The following is a 14179-nucleotide window of genomic DNA, read 5'->3' as shown; positions in this document are numbered from 1 at the left end:
AGCATTGTCTCTAATTGGATCCCAATTCTCTCTAAAGAATGGTCTCCAGCAGTACTCCACAAGAAATTAGAATTTGCATGTTTACTTAGAATGAACAATTTCATTAATGGACAGAACTACATCTAGCTAAATTCCTAGGACAATTAAGACAGTTGAGATATAGGGAATGTTTTGAAAAATAGTAGATTCTTCTCTTAAGCCACTGAACCATAATGCCTGGAAGGAATCTCCCTTTTAACTATGATCCACAGAAGTGTTAGCAAGCCACACAAATGCATCCACCTTGGGCCTACTTTCCTAGCTAACTCCTTCCACAGATGTATACATATGCATATTTGGAGACAGGGCTTAAAAGCAACAGATTTGGAATCAATCAGTGTTTATGTCAAAACCTTGTGGTAGCATGTAATAGATGAGAGTGCTTTTCTGAGTCTTGTGGGGGGGGGGTGGTTTCAGCTGTAAAATGGGGAAAATAATGACTATTTTATAAGCTTCCTTTGTTGATCCGAGGCTTAAGTGTATAAGGTGCTTCAAGGAGTGATTGCCACTCACTTATCCTGGAGAGGCCCATCCATTATTGCCAACGTGGCTACAACAGCAGCGGTGGCAGCAGGACTCAATCTCATCATAGGTCTGCAGTTACCCCTAAAAGCAAAGGCAATTCTGGCTCTTTTTATGTCAGTGCATGTATCGCCACAAATGCTATAAGGGCATCTTCTGAAATGAAATTGTTCTAAAGTGGATTGGGAGAGGCCAGTCTGGATGGGTGCTGGAGCCATAGAAGCAAGAACTCTACCAGTTGGAGTGTGAAAAGGAACATGTCTCTACATCTTTCAGAGAAATACAAACTCAGGCATGGCTGAATGTCTGTTTTATAACTCACAACTCATTCTCTGGCTATGTGCTAGTAACTGTGTTTGCTCTAGAATGAATGTCATGCCTACAGAGGGGCTTGAGATTAAGTGATGAGATTCAATCCATAATCTATACAGCATAGCCAACTTGGTATGTTCTTAGTCATGTTCTGACATAATTTACTGTGATTGCGATAGCACACTTTTAGTGAATTCATACCACTATACATGCACACTAAGATGCTTTGACTCACCAAAGTTTGCAAGGCAGCAAGGAGATTCATGGGAAAAGCTGAGAAGTGGCATGAATCATTAAGTGCTAGAACGTTAGAAAAATAACCTGAAATCTCCTCTAGATGCCACTGAGTTTGGAGCTACCACTGGTACACAGATTGCCCATGCTTAGAGCTCCAAGCCAGGAATTCAGAGTAGGCAGCACCAAAAGAAGAAAAGAACCTTGCTGAAATCATAACCATCTATCTGCAGCACCAGAGACACAAATGTTAACCAAAAACCACCTCCTCCACCTGGCTCAGTTCCTATTCTCATCAACCTAATCAAAGATTCTCTCTATCCCACAGCCACCACTAACCCTTACCTCACTCAAACACCAGCTGCCTGACAGACTGCGGGAGGAAGAGAGGGAAGCAATATCGTCCATGAGAATAAGTCCCAATAGACACATTCTAAAGAAGCCAAGCCCATGGAGCTCCAAACTATCACACAGGAGGGGAGTTTCAAGTTTCAAACTAATTATAAATCATTATCTACCATGAGGAAATTATCAGGAGAAATTGAGACGTCACTAATTGGCAGCTTTACATTTCTCTTTTTCTTTCAGCAAGAACACAGGATATACAAGCTTAAAGAGTCCAACAGATATGAAATACTGGGGGGAAATGACCCATGTAAGTACATGACACAGAAAAAAAAACTTACCTTTCACATTTGCTTTCATTTGTAAAATACCCATAAAATTCAGACTTCTATAAAAGTTAAAAGATAATGAACCATATGAAATGTTCATTGCTATAAATCAAAAATGACTACACATTGCAATTTCATATTGTTCCACCCACATTATTCTTGTAATTAATGAGTGAATTTGTCTAATACAATGAATACATTAAAAGTTCAATAAAATGATTGGTAATAAATTTACTCTTCATTCACATTGTCGTCGATTGGTAACATCTTTGTAGCATTTTCTTGTGTGTGTGTGTGTGTGTGTGTGTGTGTGTGTGTGTGTGTGTGTTTTCATGTTTGTGTGTCAGAACAACTAGATACAGACATAGAGATATGTATCGATTTATTCAAAGATAGCTAAAAATAGACCTGAAAAATTTTAAAGTTTCTGACATCATTTTCAATAAAATTTTATTTTGTTGTAAAGTTGATGTATAGAGGGAACACAGTTACTTAAGTAAGGTAATGAGTACATTTCTTGCCAAACATTGTTACCCCTCCTCCTTTTTCTCCCATTTTCCCTCCCTTCCAACCTCCCCATCCAAGTTATAAAGTTCATTTCTATACTAGTGTCTTGTGAGTATTGCTGTTGCATTGATTTATCCTTTGTTCTTTGTCTTATCATCTTGTTATTCCTCTTCCCTTTCCCAAATCTGATAAATGTATATACAAAACGCAGGGTACCAGGATCAAAAACAGTGACTACAGAGGATAAACCAAAGGGAAAAAAATTTAAATCTTTTAAAAAATTTAAAATTCCTTCTTGCATTAACCTTTTGCTTATCCTCAGAGACTACTCCCTCAACACCTGCACACATGAATGAGGGACAAAGCCTATTTTCATGTGTTGCATGTTTGCTCTTGGCTGTAGACTAGGGAGTGAAAATAGGTAATAATGAGAAAGAGCTAGGTTCCGGTTTCACAGTCATTTATCCTGTTAAAAGATTAGGAGTAATGGTGTCTCCCCACTTTAGGGTTCTCAGACTTTGAATGAATCTCTCTCCTCAGAGCTCAAATGTTTTACAGATAAGATCTGATATGAGGGGGGAGAGGTATGGGAAAGGAATGGAATTTTGTGTGTTTGCACGAGTATATGTAGCTTTAGGCTTTGGGAATTGGCAATAGGGAGGAAAGAAAGTCGAGCAAAATCTTTGGAAGGTTTTTCTTGTGCCTGGGGGATCCTGCTCTGAATTTTCTTTATCCTCCACTGTGAATTTTGGTGTGGGCCAGGAGGTGGGTACTGTGAAAGAATCTTGTATGAAAAAAAAAAGATGCCAGTGCCAGTGGCTCACACCTATAATCCAAGTTATTCAGGAAGCTGAGATCTGAGGATCACGGTTCAAAGCCAGCCTAGACAAGAAAGTCCATGAGACTCTTATCTCCAATAAACCACCAGAAAAGAGTATTGTGAAAATACTGTACAGAGGGGTTATAAGTATATGAGCAAGGTAATGAGTACATTTCTTATCAAGCATTGTTGCCTCCTCCTTTGTTTCACCTTACCATCTCTTCCCATATTCCTCCCCATCCCCGGCCCCTCACTCCCGCTCCCCCCCGGCACCAAAGTTGTAAAGTTCATTTTTCAACATAACTTCTTGTACATCTCATTGTTGCAATGGGTCCACCTGTATCCCTATTTAAACAATTTGCTTTTCCCTTCCCCTCCACAAATTATACCAAGATCTAATACAGTGAAAACAGGGGTTATACTGTGGAGGAAGGACATACAAAATAACAAAACAATCACCTTATAAATATGTTAGAAACAATAGCAAGAAAGAAAAACCACTTGAGTCCTTAACTTGGGGTTCAATTCACCTAACATCATCTTATCTGACCTTTTCTGCTTGTCTCAGACATATACTAGTTATTGCAAATAAGAGAAACCCTGGGACCTATGTTTCTTTGCACCTGGCTAACTTCACTTAATATAATTTTTCCAAGTCTTTCCATTTCCTAACAAATGGAGCAATGTCATTCTTTCTGATGGAGGCATAGAATTCCATTGTGCATATATACCACATTTTCTTTTTCTTTTTTCTTTTTTTGGGGGGGAGGTCTGGTTGTGGGGCCTGAACTCTGGACCTGGGCACTGTCCCTCAGCTCTTCAGCTCTACCACTTGAGCCACAGCGCCACTTCCAGCTTTTTTCTTTTTGCTTATGTGGTGCTGAGGAATCGAACCCAGGCCTCAGGCATGCAAGGCAAGCACTCTACCACTGAGCCATCTTCCCAGCCCCTACCACATTTTCTTGATCCATTCATCTACTGAGGTGCATCTGGGTTGGTTCCATATCTTAGCTATGGTTAATAATGCTGCAGTAAACATAGTAGTGGTGGTAGCTTTAGTATGGTCTTGTTTGTGATCATTTGGATAAATGCCCCAAAGTGGGATTGCTGGGTCATAGGGGAGCTCTATGTGGAGTCTTTTGAGGAACCTCCATACTACTTTCCAAAGTTGTTGCAGAGAAACTTCTCTGAAGAGGAAAGAAGGATGGCCAATAGACACATGAAGAAATGCTCAACCTCCCTAGACATAAAAGAAATGCAGATCAAAACAACATTGAGATACCACCTCACCCCAGTTATAATGGCTATAATCAATAACTCTAAGAACAACAGATGCTGGAGAGGATGTGGACAGAAGAGAACCCTACTGCAATGGTTTTTTTTCCTACTGTAGGATGACACACTACATTTGTTCACTATGCCTCTTTCATTTGCTTTAATCCAAAAAGTTACAAGCTTTTATTCTCATTTATATGGTTGTTCTTGAATCACACAAGCAATTGCCCTGCAAAATATTCCTCGAAGTTGATTGATTTGATGTTTTCTTGTGGTAAGATAACACAGAAGACACGATCTGTCCTTCCTGGTGCCTCACTTTAAGAGACAAGTGATCTCTGTTCTGTTTTAGGGGGCATTGACTTTGATCATTTGGTTAAGACAGTGACCTTCAGGCTACTTAACATCAATAAGTTACTGTGTTACCTTTGTAATTAATAAGTAATCTCTGGAAGAGGTAGCTCCATTTTTCAATCTCATTCAACAAATATTTATTAAGTGTCAACTTTTGCAATAATATTTGAAGCATATAGAGATATCACAAGAAATAAGAGATAGAATCTATTTTAAAGGATGTAGCGGAGGCAGGGGACCACTGACAATAAACAAGTAAGATATCTGCTATTCTATAAAGCTTCTGGATGAAATTTAAAGAAAGGAGCTTATATTCTCATTTTATCTTGCCCATTCTTTTTTAATTAGTGCATATTGATTATATAAAATAATGGGCTCCATGTTGAACACTTTCATACATTAACATAATATATTTTGATCAGAATGTTTCCATTTTAAGTAGAGTATTCAGAGAAGACTCATTCAGAAGTTGACATTTGAGCAAAGACTCAAGTAGAGAACCAGGGGAAAGAAAGAAACTTGCCAGAAAGAAAACCCAGCAAATGGCCTGAGATGCCTGATATGTTCAAGACAGAGCAAAGGCTGTGCAGAGTGAGCTGAGCAAAAGAAAAGTAACTGATTTCTCAGGATTCCTTCCTTTATGGTTGATCAAAGCATTCCCTAAACTCCTACTATGAATTTAAAAGGAGGCAAAGAAAGTATATGAGCCTATAAAATTTGGATGTCAACAGCAGTTAATTTCAGACTCAGCTAGATGAAGGAATTTGAAGGAGTCTGAAGAAGCCTGTCTCTCTAGCTCTTGACTCTAATTTCTTCTCCCAGAGTGCTTGTGCAGATGGTCAGCTCAAACCCAGCCTTTCCCATTTTCCATTTGGTCATCCCAGGGGGAAGGAAGTGCCTTTCCCAAGCATCTGAAGACAAACCCCAAGAACAACTGTTTGTTTTTGTTTTTTTTCACCTCTATTGTGTTCTTATCCTATTCTGAGTAAATCTGAGTTTGATGGAAGAAGAGTAAAGTGGAAATGTTTGGATTGATAGTATCTAGACTACAAATCTACCCCCCACACACTCAATCTCATGCAATAAATAAGCAATGATGTTATTTTTCTAAAAGTCCTGCCTTACTTTGAAGAAAGCAAAAAGATACCCTAAATAGGAAAAAATAAGGTGTACGTTATTAATGCATTTACACAATTATACTTTGTCTCTTTAAAATAATAACCTCAAACATAGTGACTCATGCTTGTAATCCCAGCATTTAGTAAACTAGAGCAAGAGGAATTCGAAAGCGTTTTAAATTTATGACCAGCCTCAGATACAGATGGAGATGCAGTCTCAAAAAGAAAAAAGTAAAATCATCATCATCATCAACATCATCATCATCATCATCATCATCATCATCATCATCATATTGACTTTCCATGCCAATTTTAATTTCTTTGTCCATTATGCATCTTCCTCTTCCAAAGGACACTAACTGGGACCCTTGTCCCTCCAGTATTGTTTCTTAACAAGTGAAATGAAATACTAAACACACAGCTTTTTAGAGTTTCTAAAATATATTTTAAAAGTAGTTGTAGGGGGCTGGGAAGGTGGCTCAGTGGTAGAGCGCTTGCCTTGCATGCATGAGGCCCTGGGTTCGATTCCTCAGCACCACATAAGCAAAAAGAAAAAAGCCGGAAGTGGCGATGTGGCTCAAGTGGTAGAGCGCTAGCCTTGAGCTGAAGAGCTGAGGGACAGCGCCCAGGCCCAGAGTTCAGGCCCCATGAATGGACCCAAAAAAAAAAAAAAAGTAGTTGTAAAAAGGAGTGACCATTCAACAAAGCAGTTTATGAATATGATGTATCTTTTTATTTTATTGTAAGGATGCTGTACAGAGAGGTTACATTTACATGAGTAAGGTCATGACTACATTTCTTGTCGAACATTGTTACCTATTCCTTTGATCAATGTCACTCCTCTCATCATTGTCACCCAACACTCTAGAGAAAACTTTGAACAAGTAAGGGCCAGTTGTTTTTTGTCTATTAAATCTGCTTTTGCCCATGCATAAACATCTAATTCTCTAGCTAGGTGCTGGGATATGGAGGACGTAAAAGTCTGATAGCACCTAAAATGACAGTTCTCCTTTATGACAATGTAATTTTATGAGAGCTATAAGCAGTCAGATTTAGTCCCCTAAAAATCAACTTATCTGAAAGCCAATGGACATTGCTAAGTGAAAAAAAATTAGAAATGAGAAATCAGTGACATTTTATTGTATCATTGGACTTAACATTCACGTTAAACAATTTCACATAGAAGGCTGAAAAACCTAAATTGAAACATAAATTCTGTTTTAAGCTCAAAGAAGCAATAGACTAGTAATTTCAGAACCTATTCCAGGCTCTTTGCAATGCTGAACACAATTCAGCATTTTTTTTCTAAGAAAAATAAGAATCTCTCTCCCTCCCTCTCTCTCTTCCTTTTCCTTCTCCTTTTCCCTCTCCCTCTCACACTCTCTCTTCCTCTTCTCTCTCTCTCCCTCAAAACAAAATGGACAACTAACATCAAGCAAAACCTTAATATTTCTACAAATCCTACTCTTAAACAAAAGCCTTCAAGCGGGCAGATTAATCCAGTTGCATTTGCCAAAATTAGGTCCTAACAGCACGTTACTTACTGGTATTGTATGGAAGCAGCTCCAGAAAAATGGTTTGAAAATAGAAGCTTTAATATCCATGCTTATACACAGCAAGGGAAGGTAAAGACTCAAACAATACCCGAAACTCTTTGTTGCCTAAATGCAAGCCGAGAGAACAAACTGAAACACTTAGAATTGATGAATATCACACTTAACTTTCAACAAAAATAATTTTTTTCTTAACATACCAGAGATCACTGCATGAAAAGTAATGGAATAAAATCTTCCATTCATCGTTCCAACAGAAAAAAATAGATCTTTGGGCAAGTTTGTGAGAAACATTCTTCTCTTTATATATATTTTAAAAAAACTGTAAAACTTTCCTGATCCATAAGAATATAGACACATGCAACCTTGCTTTCTCTGGGTCTGGCTTACTTTACTTAAGATATATTTTTCCAAGTCTTTCCATTTCCTTACGTATGGTGCAATATCATTCTTTCTACTGGATAAGTAAAATTTTGTTTATATACCACATTTTCTTAATCCATTTGTCCATTGAGAGGCATTTGGGCTGATTCTATACCTTGACTATAGTGAATGGTGCTACAATGACTCCTCATTTGTGGTAGCTAGAATTTGTCTATAAGTAAAAACATTGGGTATGGTATGCAAGTGGTTACAAATGAATTAACTGAAGTATAATAAACTCTACAGGGAACTCAAATATTACATATATATATTTAGAAACACTAGGTCAAAGCCCAACAAAATAAGCACCAGGAAATGGGTACTTGCATTCTAAGAGAAAAGGAAGCCAAAAAGATATGGTCACACAAATGAAGTGTGTGGGAAAGGAAAAATGAAGTTAAGAGTTCATTGTATATGTCACAAAATTAAGAAAAGCGATGGAAAGGGTCAGTTGAAAGAGAATGAAAATATTGAATGTGGTGATACTGATCAAGATGCATTATATACATAAACTGCTTTATTAAATGGCATCTCCTTTGTACAACTACTTGAAGATAATTTTTAAAGTTAAAAAATATAGACATAAAAATTAGGAAATAGGGCTGAGAATGTGGCTTAGTGATAGAGTGCTTGCCTAGCATGCATGAAGCTCTGGGTTTGATTCCTCAGTACCACAAAAACAGAAAAGACTGGAAGTGGCACTGTGGCTCAGAGGTAGAGTGCTACCTTGACCAAGAGAAACTCAGGGACAGTGCCTAGGCCCTGAGTTCAAGCCCCAGAACTGGTAAAAGAAAAATTAGGAAATAAATGAACATATCATTCAGACACATTCCCTGTAACAATACAAATTTGTGCATCCTCTTTAGAGGACAATTTTTCAATGTATTTGAAGTTCTGCTAACATATAAACTTTTTCACCCAGTAAATACTATGTTAAGATTATTTGAGGAAAATTATCAAAAATGTCATCAAGGATGAAGATTGTCTATCCCAGTATTAGTTGCAATGATACACAATACCAAAAACTCCAAAATGTTAGACAATCAATTCATATACTAGAGCCCTATATCATCATTAAAATCACTATTTTCAAAAATAAGAAATGGTTTTAAAAATACCCTTAAGCCATATACTACTAAAGGCAGATACCAAGTTAAAGAGACAGAACCATCCATATTATTAAAAACTCTACATAACAGACATTTGACATTATCAGAGTATAACTTTGATCTTCTCAAATCTGCAAGCACAATGTAAGAAGTTATTTCTCCTATCAAATGTATTAAGAAATAGTAATACCTGAGTGGATTAATTCTAAAAAGAATGGGATACAGAAATACTTCTTTAAATTCCAAGAATCTAAGACCAAATCTTGGTGTACCTCCCGTGCTTACGTTCTGGGGACATTCTCTCATTTAATCACTTCAGCTAAAGTTTACCTCTCTGTGTTTCTGATGTCTCTGTATCTTCCAACTTAACTCAACTTGTAACCTAGTTTGTTCTAATTGCTTTAAGGAGTATTTCCCAAACGTTGGCCATTTGTTTATTAAGGTTAGAATCTTCAACAAAATTGTTATTGAATACTTTAGTTTCATGTTGACCATGAAGTCCTGAGTTGAGCATTCTAATTGCTTTTTCAATATATTTTAAAATAGATATATTAAAGAACAACAAATATCTAGTGAATTACCTCAGGCATTTGCACCTTTGCTATTTGAAAAACTAAGAGAAGCAGGTGTCTCTGCTGTCATATGCCAAATGATTTAGAGGAATTTATATAATTCATGGGCCGGAAGTTCGCCATATATGAGAGAATCTATCTTTAAAGAAGGGGGTTGTCTTAATTCAAACTTGGTGCCTATGACTGCATCAATAATCAAAGAGGGTTAGCTCCAGTTATTTTGGTAGACACTCCAAGAGTTGACTAATTCTTTTCTTGACTGGCTTACCCAAATCAATGTCTAGTCTAAGTAATTGAATTTTCTGTGTCTTCTCTACAAAACTGAATAAAACACAAGAATTTATTTAGGTAATAAAAGATGTAGTTAAAGCAATATAGATACTCTTTCCTTTAGAACTGTCCTTAAAAATCGAGTCAGAAGACTTTTACTGTAAAGAAGCAGACACTAAATATTTTGTGGTATTAGTGCATACTGTGGTGCTATGGCTCAAGTGATAGAGTGCTAGCCTTGAGCAAAAGAAGCTCAGGGACACTGCCCAGGCCCAGATTTCAAGCCCAGGACTGGCAAGAAAAAACTTTAGGAAGAATTATAAATAGTTCTTAGTTACAAATACATCAAAATCTATTTGAGTCTAACCAAGGTGAGTATCAATAGTAGAATTTTATCATTTCCTCTTCTTCCCACTAAGAGTCTGCTTTTATTTTATATGGGAATTTAAGCACCATTATCTAGGAACTACCCAATTTATGAAATCCATGTAATAATAATTCAATGAATATTCCAAGAGAACTCTGATCACATTAAAAGAAACACAGACTGGTAATTCTTTTTTATTGTAAAGTTGATGAACAGGGGGGTTACAATTACATATGTAAGGTAATGAGTACATTTCTTTTTAAACAGTCATCCCCTCCTTCATTTTCTCCCACTTTCCACTCCCTACTCTTCTCCTCACCAAGTTGTTTGTTTTTTCCTTCTGATTTCTTGTTATTGGTTTTTTTTTAATTTTTTTATTTGTGAGAATAGAGTACACAGGAGTTACAATTACATGGGCAAGATAAGGAGTACCTTTCTTATCATGCATTGTTGCCTCCTCTTTGTTTCCCCTTCCCATCCCTTCCCATACTCCTCCTCTCCCCCCCATTCTTTCCTCCCCCCACCAAAGTGGTAAAGTTCGTTTTTTGACGACTTGTACATATCATTGTTGCAATGGGTCCACCTGTATCCTTAGTTAAACGATTTGTTTTTTTCCCTTCCCCTCCACAAATTATACCAACATCAAATACAGTGAAAGAATGGGTTATACCATGGGGGAGGGACATACAAAGCAACATAGAAATCATCTTATAAATTTGTTAGAAACAATTACATGAAAGGAAAAAAACAAAAAAAAAACATTTGAATACTTATCTTGGGGTTCATTCCCCTAACATCAACTTATCTGACCTTTTCTGCTTGACTCAGACATATACTAGTTATTGCAAATAAGAGAAACATGGAACCTATGTTTCTTTGGGCCTGGCTTACTTCACTTAATATAATTTTTCCAAGTGTTTCCATTTCCTAACAAATGGGGCAATGTCATTCTTTCTGATGGAGGCATAGAATTCCATTGTGTATATATACCACATTTTCCTGATCCATTCATCTACTGAGGGGCATCTGGGTTGGTTCCATATCTTAGCTATGGTCAATAATGCTGCAATAAACATAGTTGTGCTGGTAGCTTTAGTATGGTCTTGTTTGTGATCATTTGGGTAAATTCCCAAAAGTGGAATTGCTGGGTCATAGGGGAGCTCTATGTGGAGTCTTTGAGGAACCTCCATACTACTTTCCAAAGTGGTTGAACAAGTTTACACTCCCACCAACAATGTCGTAAGATTCCATTCTGTCCACATCCCCTCTAGCATCTGTTGTTATTAAAGTTCTTGATTATAGCCATTCTAACTGGGGTGAGGTGGTATCTCAATGTTGTTTTGATTTGCATTTCTTTTATGGCTAGAGAGGTTGAGCATTTTTTCATGTGTCTATTGATCATCCTTCTTTCCTTTTCAGAGAAGTTTCTCTTTAAGTCTTTAGCCCACTTATTTATTGTGCAGTTGTTTCTTTGAAGATTTGATTTGGGGGCATTTAATTTGTTGAGTTCCAGATATATTTTAGATATGAGACCCTTGTCTGTTGTAGGGCTAGTGAAGATCTTCTCCCAATCCGTGGGCTTTCTATTGATCTTGCTAGCTATGTCCTTTGCCATGCAGAAGCTCTGCAATTTCATTGTTAAGATCACTTCCAACATAGTGTCTAATGAGTATCATTGTTGCATTAGTTCATCTTTGTCTTGCTGTTTCTGTGATTCCCTTTCCCTTCTATGGGTCAGATAAACTTGTATACAAGACAAAGGGTACAGAAAACTAAAACAAGGGCTGGGAAGGTAGCTCAGTGGTAGAGCACTTGCCTTGCATGCCTGAGGCCCTGGGTTCGATTCCTCAGCACCATAAAAGCAAAATGAAAAAAGCCGGAAGTGGCGTTGTGGCTCAACTGGTAGAATGCTAGCCTTGAGCTGAAGAGCTAAGGGACAGCGCCCAGGCCCAGAGTTCAGGCCCCATGACAGGACCCCAGTAAATAAATAAATAAATAAAAAGAAAACTAAAACAAAAAGAAACATAGAGAACATAATAAGAACCTCTTGTTTCCAATGGAGTTCAATACTTGCATCAGAAAGAATGACATTGCCTCATTCATAAGGAAATGGAAAGACCTGGAAAAATTATAGTAAGTGAAGGAAGCCAGGCCCAGAGAAATTCAGGTTTCATCATTTCCCTCAATTGTAATAACTAGAATACGTCTATGATATTCTTAGCAGGGGATCACAATAGCCCCATCAACTAAGTGCATAGGGCTATATATAATGAAATGTATCCAAAATGAACTCCAAGAGTAGTAGTTCTGGTGAGCTCAGATAACAAATAAAGATCCTGGGGATTTCAAAGTCCAGAGTCAGATAAACTGAGGTTACCTATCACTGCTTAGCTAGGACCAGACTCAGAACAACTCACTGAGTACTAGCTTGCTGGAGAGTTTTCTTCATAGGCTAAGTGGGGATCACTCAACCAACAAAACCCTTACGGAAATAAAAGGAAAAGGGACCGCTGCAAATAGAAATACAGTACAAAAATTAATGGAACTCTAGTAGAGAAATTTCAGGGTCAAAAGTAGAAAAATAACTTGATGGTCCTCTTAAATAATATAGCAAACAACTTCTTTGAAGAACATGATCATTATTCCACACTGTTTCTGGAAACAATAAAAATTCACTCTGAGCTACTTTATTGATTTGTGGGGCTCATGAAAAAAATGAAAGAATAGCACGTGATTGAATCATGGCATTTTCATAAATATGGTTTGTAAATTTGTTGTTGAAGTTCAAAGTCATGTGAGTTCAAACTTGAAATAAGGACTTAAAAACCTTCAGCTGTCTCCAAACTAATATCAATGTAAATACAGTCAAGCCATTTGTCAATTCTGTGTGTGTGTTTAAAGGCATCTCAAAGAGCAGCCGCTCTATTTTCTTTTCCCTTGGGAAATAAGAAGTGTCCATCATTAACTTCTCAACCCACATGAGTTTACAGTCATACTGTGGGGCTAATCCAAAGGGTTTGAATGCACAGTAGTGCCTAGTAAGTCACAGCAGGTCTGAGGTCAGGTTAAATGGCTTTAATTAAGAATAATAACATAAAAAGAAAGATTATTTGACACATAGGTCAATATTTTTTCTTCAAACTGATGTCACCATACTGGGAAAAATCATTGCATATTCATCAAAAGGAAGCAAATATGAGGCCTCTGAAAATATATTAATTAATTAAAGAGAAGGCAAGTAATTAACTAGACAAAAAGTATGATACATTGACATGCTTTTATCCAATCACATTATTATTTTATCTTGTAAATTGACTGATTTAATGCTAGGTGGAGAATTCAACTTGGTATTGGCTAAATGCCACCTAGAGTCACTCATTTGCATTCCCTGATATATGTAAACATAGCCCTATTTGCTCAGTAATAACTGTTTCTGTGAACTTTCAAATTACTGTTTTTTTACAAAAATTATTATAAATGTGATGCACAGAAGGGTTACATTTATGTAAGTCAGGTAATGAATATATTTCTTTTTGAACAATGTCACCTCTTCCCTGTTTTCTCCAAGTTATTTTCCTCCCCATCAAAGTTTACAGTAATCCAAAAAAAAAGTATCCTGCATAAGATCTGCATGTGACTCCCAGTAGTACTTCCATTTATTTTAATGTAAGTTAGATCTGAGTAGAGGCTACATCAAAGGAAGACAGTCCTGTGACTGAATTCTATTCTACTGACTGCTTATGTTTGACCTACTACAAATTGCTCAGGGCTTCTTAACTTCTTTATCTTCATCTAGAAGCAAGCATATTGATACTTGCTTCTCTGAATTGCCTGCTGAGTAAATAGGAAACTAGATGTAAATCACTTAGTACTGTGTTTGGCACATGATTCTTCTCATTATCCTGCTGCTAAGCTTCTGATTTCAGCTTCTTCACAAAGTCTTAGCAAAATATGTAAGCTAGCTGTTTTTATATTACAAAGGACCAAACAAATACAATACCTTATTTTTATTACCAAGCTGTAGATCCAT

The sequence above is a fragment of the Dipodomys spectabilis genome, unplaced genomic scaffold (assembly GCF_019054845.1).
Source record: "Dipodomys spectabilis isolate Male_0828 unplaced genomic scaffold, ASM1905484v1 ptg000081l, whole genome shotgun sequence".
Lineage (NCBI taxonomy): Eukaryota > Metazoa > Chordata > Mammalia > Rodentia > Heteromyidae > Dipodomys > Dipodomys spectabilis.
Note: the sequence above shows the minus strand (reverse complement) of the source record.